The sequence below is a fragment of the Dendropsophus ebraccatus genome, unplaced genomic scaffold (assembly GCF_027789765.1).
Source record: "Dendropsophus ebraccatus isolate aDenEbr1 unplaced genomic scaffold, aDenEbr1.pat pat_scaffold_2082_ctg1, whole genome shotgun sequence".
Taxonomy (NCBI): Eukaryota; Metazoa; Chordata; class Amphibia; order Anura; family Hylidae; genus Dendropsophus; species Dendropsophus ebraccatus.
The window spans coordinates 6,952-15,995 of NW_027209523.1; the positions used below are offsets into that span (position 1 = coordinate 6,952).

Here is a 9,044-nt window from a genome sequence, read left to right on the forward strand (position 1 = left end):
CCGCCCGGTCCAGGAGCGCCAATATTGACGCTCGGGACCACTGGCACCCGGCTCTTCCCAGTACCCCTGGTGGCATTGGGTACTGGGGTAATAATGGGGGGTTATGTGTTAGCCATTTTATACCGGCTAACACTAGGCCCCAACTTAGTAATGGATTCCGTCTATTAGACGGCTTCCACTACTAAGTCTATAAAGTAAAGAAATAAAGACAAGACACAAGTTTACAAATTTTTTATTCAAATAAAAACACCCCCACACCCCTCATTGACCATTTTATTAAAAAAAAAATTCAAAGAACAAACCGCTGGTCATCGACGTAGGTCCATGGAATCCGACGTAATCCCCAGGATACCGATATCTGAAAAACAAAAAGGGAGAAACACACAAAACACACAAACAGGAGCACAACACCCATCATTGTGAGCGGTGTTGTGCTCCTTACAGTATGCAGCATCTTTACAGATCGCTGCTTACAGTCTGACCCCCAAGGGGTTAGGGAGGATGTACCTGCATCCCCCTTAACCCCCGGGGGGCCAGACTGATGTCAGACTGCACCCATCCCAGCAAGGAAGGGGTTAACTGACCCCCCTTCCTTGCTGGGAGGGGTGCAGTGCTGGGGAGGGGTGTGGAGAGCTCTATACTCACCCGATGTGTCCTCTTCGCTGGTCCGCAGCACAATGAAGTGACTGTACTGCGGACCGGCTCATTATATGTGCGCTCAGCCGAACAGCCAATCAGCTGAGGCGCACATATAATTCTAAATGTTTCTTCTAATAATGTTATTGTCATAACATAATTAGAAGAAACATTTGATGTTTTCATTAAAGTAAAGTGATGATTAGTACAGAAAGCTCTATTACCGGGAATATGAATTACCGGCTTATAGTGCTTCCTGTACTAATTAATATTTAATGAATAAAACACATTTTCTTGGAAATAAATTCAGTTTCGTTTGTCAATAATTTAATTCTAACGAATCCATCATTGTGCAATTAAATATAATGTCAAAAAATTAAATATATAGATAAATATACATTTATTTATATATCTATTTTTTTTAACAGTATATTTAATTGCAAAATGATGGATTCGTTAGAAATAATTATTGATCACGAAGTGTCTTGATTACAAATAAAATGTCCTTTGATTAATTTAATATAGTAACTATTAGAGGCATCGGGCATTCGCATCATTCCCGGCTATTTTGAAGTACTTCCGTACGGGCCGCCCTGTCAATCCTCGGCCGCATATTCAGACCGCAAATAATGGTCTTGTCATTTTTTACGGGTCCGTTTACGATAGGGCCGTAGATTCATACATAGTGTGCACTGTGCAGCCGCATATCCTATACTTCACAGCATACACACGAACCCTCAAATATACGGGCGCACTATTACATCCGTACATACGGCCGCACTATTACTACGTGTGAAACAAGGGTGAAGGTTGTGGTAACTGCCCTGCATGGTTTAGAGAGGTTCAAGGCTAGGACAAGGTGATTCCCCGTAAGGCTTCTCTACCCTTGCAGTAGCTTAGCACTGCATAGCTATTTTAGTATTTATCAGAAATAAACTTGTAACTTACTAGCTGTGTCTCTGTTAGAAGGCCTGGCCAAAGCCAGGCCCTGGCTTAGCTCTTCCAGACACTTGTCTGTTTTTTGCTCCTTCTCCAACACACTAACCAGACTAGACAGAACTAGACTGATCTCCACCCACCAGGAACTAAGTCCTCCCTACAGGGAACTAACCAACCCTGGCTGTGATTGATGGGCTGATAAGAGATAGGTTGAAGAAAGAAAAGAGAGCACCTGCACCTGTGAGTGTACAAAAGGCAACACATGACATATAGTAGTTAACCCCTGGAATACTTCAGCTGTGCAAAAGACAGGTTACATAAGACACAGTAGTGACAACTAGTGGGAAAATGCGCTAAGTACAGCGGACACCTCATCCCACTTGTGTGAACCCGAGAGTTACCTTACTCAGGTGAAACTAAGCTTAGGGGCCCGTACCGGGTCACTACATACTCCCCCACTTGAAATAATCCGACATCTGCGTAGCACTTCGAGGAAGTCACAAGAGAGGGTCAGCACAACATGGGGCTAGTGAGCAACACAACAATGAGAAAACATTTGAAAAATATGAACACACACACACACACAAAAAAATATATATATACTTATATATATTAGTATAAATAATTGGTTTGAAAGTTCAAAGGCAATTTTTACATCGTTCTTAGGCAATAACTGATGAGAGAGAGAGAAAGAAAGAAGAGATGAGTTGAGGAAAGGAGAGAGCACCTGGACCTGTGAGTGGAGAAAAGCAACACATGACATACAGTAGTTAAACCTGGCATACTTCAGCTGTGCAAAGATACATAAAAGGTTACATAAGACACAGTAGTGACACCTAGTGGTAAGTACAGCGACATCTCATCCCCCTGTGTGGTATATGTACTGTGCTTGGCTCTTGTGCTGTTATTTTATACTGAGCTATTCTTATAATTATATACAAAGCTTGATAGCTGATGAACCTTTTAACTCATTTGTCTAACATTTCTTTAATATACCTTGTTTTATTGTTCCTAGGTGGAAATGCCAGTTATCAATCATATACCCCCTAACCAAACATTATCTCACTAGTCAATGGATGACAGGGCTTATACCTCAGTGTACACCCTGGTATTCCCGTGGCATTCCCTTTAAATGTAATGGCAATCATCATATTTCTCTTCAAGATAGGAGTTACGAAGCCAGCAGTGGTTTATATGTTGAACCTGGCCATTGCTGACGTGCTCTTTGTAATTTTCCTCCCTTTCACCATTATATATCGATTCTCTGGAATGACTGGCTTGTTGGAGAAGAGATGTGTCGTATTGTCACTGCTGCATTTTACAGTAATATGTACTGCTCCATCCTGCTGATGACCGGCATCAGTGTGGACAGATACCTGGCTGTGGTCTATCCAATACACTCTCTCTACTGGCGGACAACACCCGGGCTTGGGTGGCCTGTATGTTTTATTTGGGCTCTATCCATATCCAGCACTGTGCCCCTTCTCATAACTAAGCAAACCTATGTTATCAATGATCTCAACATCACAACCTGTTATGATTTGCTCTCATTTGAAATTCAACAGAGCTTTATTTTAATTATTTTACCACTTATATCTTCCTCTTATTCTTTTTTACCTTTATTGATCACGACCTTCTGCTACATTGGTGTTATCAGAAAACTGAGCTCCTCAGGAATCAACAGCACATTTACTAGATCCCGAGCTGTGCTTCTAACTGTGACTGTATTAGTCGTCTTTGTACTTGTTTTGGACCGACTAATATCATCTTTTTAATTCACTGCCTGGGTTATTACACAAAAAGCAATGATTTTTTGTATTTTGCTTATGTCATGTGCACCTGTATCAGTAGTATAAGTTGCTGTCTTGACCCACTTATCTATTACTTTGGATCCTCAATGTGCCACAGGTACCTACGCAATATACTGTGCTGCAAAATAGATAGCGGTTCAGTCTCCAGTACTAAAAGTACATAATAAACAATACCAGGATACCATGGTGAATGTCCACCTTTACATCTAAATTAAATCAAAATAAAAAATATATACTTTGGAGTACTCCTTAAAGAGAATTAACCATCAGGTACACGCTCTTTAAAATCACACATGAATCGAACGGCGCCGGCACGAGGAAGCAGCGGGATTCTAATGGAGCCGCATCATGGAGGGGCGGGGGTTTCCTCCCACTGGGGGCGGGCCGGACCACCTCCAGTGCCTCACCCAGGCCCGGTAACCATGAATAAAACGGCGCCATATGCAGGAACCAGGCCGCGGTTCCAAAAAAGGACCGTGGCACCGGCTTCCCCGTGCCGGTGCCGTTTGATTCATGTGTGATTTTAAAGAGCGTGTACCTGATGGTACATTCTCTTTAAAGTGACTCTGTACTCACAATCCTGCCCGCTTGTACTATTGGATAGCTGCTTTTAATCCAAGATCTGTCCTGAAGTCCGTTTGGCAGGTCATGCAGTTATTGTCCTAAAAAAACAACTTTTAAACTTGCAGCTCTGTGTAAAGTTGGTGTGGCCATGACTATGTGTGCCCTAGGCCTGCGATGCCTCTCTGTTCCTCCTCATCATTAGGAATGCCCCTAGAAGGATTTCTCCTATTCATCACTTTTCTGAACACTACACATGAACTGGATAGTTAAGGCACATGTGCAGTGTTCAGACAAGTGGTGATCAGGAGAAATCCTGCCTGGCACATTCCTAATGATGAGGAGGGTGGGGAGGAGGGGCAGAGGGGCATTGCAGGCCTAGGGCACAGACACTCTAGGTTACGCCAACTTGACACCTAGCAGCTCTCTATGCCAATTCCTCTATACACATGTGCAGTGTCCCATAGTAGGTGTGGCCTCTGCTGTGTTTCTTGCTCACCTATAGTCAGATATTTTTGTATAGGACACTCTGAGTAAATGGCTCTGCACTCTGCCGTATTTTCTATTAATATCAATGTTTTTCTATTCTGCTTGCACTATTATTTATGCCACTAGATGTCTAGTGCACTAATTGCATGTATTGTATGCACAGCTGAAGGAAACGGTTAACTCGCCAACTGTCTATAATGTGTGGGGAGTTGTTTCCCTGATCAATTAATGAGCTGGGTACCTCAAGTGATCTGGCCAATCCCTGTTCAGTATCACGGCCTTCCTGATGTGTTCTGTTCAATCAGGGAAGAGTTCTTGCCCTGAGGAAGATCGAGTTCTTAAAGGATTTCTGTGAGGGAGCTGCTGTTATGGCTCCCCTGCTCAAGACTCAAACAAGGAGCTTATTTCTCTCTCCTGACAACCAATGCAGGATTACCAGTCAGTGCTAGGTAAGCGGATAAAGCAAGACTCACTGCGCTTTCTAGGTTTCCTTAGGCCCCCCCCTCTCTCCCAGAGCCCACGGCTGAGGACTTAGGGTCTAAGGAGGCCCCCAATAAGCCTGTAGTAACCCTCAGTGCACTCCTCTCTCTTCTCCTAAAGCCAAGCTACAGTATTCAAAGACTTCCCAATTAAATAAAGCATTAAAGTATTATTCCTTCAGCCAAAAGCTGTGTTCAAGTTTAAAGATACCCAGCTCAGGGATTGGATTTTATATATTGCACTACTATTTGAAGAAAAGACTTACTACTCTCTACTACGTTCAAGGAATTACAATAAAATTGTTTTCCTGTTCAAATTCATTCCAAACTCTGTTGATTTACTTCACCCCTACATCCATATTAAAAAGTGTTTTGTTGGTGTATCCAGGGGTTGGCGCATACCACCTCCTGGCCACCGTGACAAATGTCTCAGGAACACCACCATCTAGCCCAGCTATACCCACCTAGCATCCCATGGTCACCACACATGGCCGACCATTTATGTGTTCTGAGCAAAGAGAAGTGGGGTAAGCCGTTGCCAATTCCTCTGGTGTTGGCTCTCCCTTCCAAGAATAAAAGGATAGGGCAGTTTGCAGTAGCCATGGATGATCCCATTATAGGTAGCTCAGGGAAAGTGCCTCTCACTCACTGTTCAGCAGCTGCAACCAAAGCATTAAAATGGTGTTTTCTCACTCATGCACACTGTATGACTGAGAACATAGCTGTGTATGCACTATACTTCCTTGTGGCTATTTCTCTGCTGACAGTAGGCTACATTCACACGTTTCGTGTTCCGCACAGAACACAGATGGGGAATGCCGGCACCATCTGTGATAAGATGCTGGAGCGGGGGAACTGTACAGATATGCGCAGCGCTGTAATGACAGAGCCGCTGATTCATTACAGCGCGGCGCATATCTGTACAGTTCCCTCATTCCCAGCATCTTATCACAGATGCTGTCCAGGCGGAGGAGAAGTCCATTACAGGCATTCCACGTCCGTGCTGAACACGGAACTATTAAATGCAGCCTTAACCTTCAACTTATTATGGGTCATCTAAATAACTGCATTTTTCTTTGACTCCACAGTAAAGGTCCCCATACACTAAACACTACAATAAAGTTGTCCAAAACTGCCGATGAGGTTGGCTCTCAGTATGAGGTATATGGGGGCTCCACCAACAAAAGATCTTGGTGGAGATCTTTTTAGGTGCAATGGATTTAACACTGGTTGACAACTTTGTCCTTAGGGAGATAAGTTTGGCAAACACAGCAATGTGGCAACTGCTTACCCCTCCACATAGGAAACACAGGAACTTTTGGTCAACAGTTTTAAAAGTGTATAGGCAACTATAGTTCCTATCACACAGGGTGTTTATCAGTCAAACAATCTTCTACTGCCCTATGCTTATCGACGATCCCCTTACAATGCTCTGTAAATGAGCGCTGATCTGTGTGTACAGAGTGGCTTGAGACATGCATTATTTCCAAAGTGAACAGTTTAAAACTAGAACATCTTATGAAGAGGCCTGGATGTGTCTCGAGCCCACTGTTACCTGATAGTCCTACAGCCATAAGGCATGTATATCAGAGCTATCTATTATATATCAGAATTGTTGAAAATGAGAATTCACCTTTAAATATTTGATTATTGCATTAATCATGAACGCATCTTCTAAAAGCCTGACGCCTTGTATCTTTCCTCTCTGTCTCCTGTTAGTATCTTTGCTGTTTGTATAATTATGTATAATGACTACACATGGAGCAAATATCTTCACTAGAGAGAATCACAATCATGACGGAGAATATTCTAGAAAATGGGTGAACAGAGGTAAAACCACAAATGGATGTGATGATCCATGCAGCAGGACATCATCACTTGTAGAAGTGCTCAGTCTAATGTAACCGCAAACGCTTCTTGTTATTACAATAAGACAAGTAACAGAATTACCAGAAATGCTAGAGAAATAAGTAAAGAAAAGCTTAATTGCTGCTACTAGAATTATGACCTCATTCATAACAGGTGTAGTAGCCGATTCTTAGGGCCCTACTACAGGCCTGTATTTAGAGTTCATGCTGCCCTAGGCACTTCGCATGCTGAGGCGCCCCCCCCCCCCTCCGGCACTGGCAGGTTACATGCATGATATGCACCCTGGCACTTGTGTGCCGCTCTGCTTGATGCCCGCTCTTCTCATCAAACAGACGTGATGGAGGAAGGAAGGAGGCCGGAGACGTCTTAGTTTGGGGACCGCTTTTGTCCAGTGTCGGACTGGGGTACCTGGGGCCCACCAATATAGAACCAGTGAGACACGACACGCTGACCCGCTCCTTTCCTGGATTCATCTGTATCTGTGTCAAATCCCTTGGGAACAACATTTTCAGTCGAACTAAAACTCTCAGAACACCTTCTATTTATACAGCTCTCAGTGTATGCTGGGAGTTGTAGTCTCTGAGAGGACAACCTTTATAATCACTATGTGCAGGAGTTTCCTGGTGGCTGCAATCTGTGGGTGACAACCATCAGCCCAAAAGGTCCAGCAATACATTTCTACAGCGGCAGTTATCAGAGGGTTGTATTACTGTACTACAACTCCCAGCATATCCTGAGGGCTGCAGACTGTCAGTACATGCTGGGAGTTGTAGTGCTTGCAGCTGGGGGCAGGAGAGAAGCGGGGGGCAGGAGATAAGCTGGGGATCAGGGGGAGAGGCTAGGGGTCAGGGAGAGCAGTAGGGGGCAGGGGAGAAGCTGGGGTTCAGGGGGAGAGACTGGGGGTCAGGGGGAGCAGTAGGGGGGCAGGGAGAAGCTGGGGTTTGGGGGAGAGAGGCTGGGGTTCAGGGGGAGCAGTGGGGGGCAGGTGAGAAGTTGGGGGGAGGGGGAGAGGCTGGGGGCAGGTGAGAAGCTGGGGGCAGGGGGAGAGTTTGGGGGCAGGGGGAGCAGTAGGGGGGCAGGGGAAAGGCTGGGGTCAGGGGAGAAGCTGGGGGGCAGAGGAGAGGCTGGGGATCAGGGGAAGAGGCTGGGGGCAGGGGGAGCAGTAGGGGTCAGGGGAAAAGCTGGGGTTCAGGGGAGAAGTAGGGGGTTAGGAGAAACTGGGGGCAGGGGAGAGGCTGGAGGCAGGAGAGAAGGCTGGGGAAGGGGGAGAAGCTGGGGGGCAGGGGGAGCAGTAGGGGGCAGGGGGAGAGGCTGGGGCAGGGGGAAGCAGGAGAGAAGCTGGGGTCAGGGGGAGCTTGGGGGGTCAGGGGGAGAGGCTGGGGGGCAGGTGAGAAGCTGGGGGGTAGGCGGAGAGCTTGGGGGCAGGGGGAGCAGTTGAGGTTCAGGGGTAGAGGCTGGGGGCAGGGAGCAGCTGGGGGGGCAGTGGGAGAGGCTGGGGGCAGGGGGGCAGGGGGAGCAGAAAGGGGGCAGGAGAGAAGCTGGGGGCAGGGGAGAGGCTGGGAGGCAGGGGCAGCAGTAGGGGGCAGGGGGAGAGGCTGGGGGCAGGGAGAGCAGTAGGGAGGCAGGAGAGAAGCTAGGGGGCAGGGGAGCAGTAGGGGGCAGGGGAGAGGCTGGGGGGCAGGGGGAGCAGTAGGGGGCAGGAGAGAAGCTGGGGGCAGGGGGAGAAGCTGGGGGCAGGGGGAGCAGTAGGGGGCAGGGGAAGAAGTAGGGGGCAGGAGAGAAGCTGGGGGCAGGGGAAGAAGCTGTGGGGCAGGGGGAGCAGTAGGGGGCAGGGGAGAGGCTGGGGGCAGGGGGAGAGGCTGGGGGAGCAGTAGGGGGGCAGGAGAGAAGCTGGGGGGCAGGGGGAGAGGCTGGGGGCAGGGGGAGCAGTAGGGGGCAGGAGAGAAGCTGGGGGGCAGGGGGAGGGGCAGGGGAAGCAGTAGGGGTCAGGAGAGAAGCTGGGGGGCAGGGGGAGAAGCTGTGGGGCGGGGGAGCAGTAGGGGGCAGGGGAGAGGTGGGGGAGCAGTAGGGGGGCAAGAGAGAAGCTGGGGGGCAAGGGGAGAGGCTGGGAGGCAGGGGGCAGCAGTAGGGGAGCAGGGGGAGAGGCTGGGGGCATGGGGAGCAGTAGGGAGGCAGGAGAGAAGCTGGGGGGCAGGAGCAGTAGGGGGCAGGGGAGAGGCTGGGGGCAGGGGGAGCAGTAGGGGGGCAGGAGAGAAACTGG

The 9,044-nt window shown here is 47.9% G+C and overlaps 1 pseudogene; it reads left to right on the forward strand.

Moving 5' to 3' along the window:
* Positions 1-2,697: 2,697 nt before the first annotated feature.
* Positions 2,698-4,298, forward strand: LOC138775796 (proteinase-activated receptor 1-like; annotated as a pseudogene).
* Positions 4,299-9,044: the final 4,746 nt, after the last annotated feature.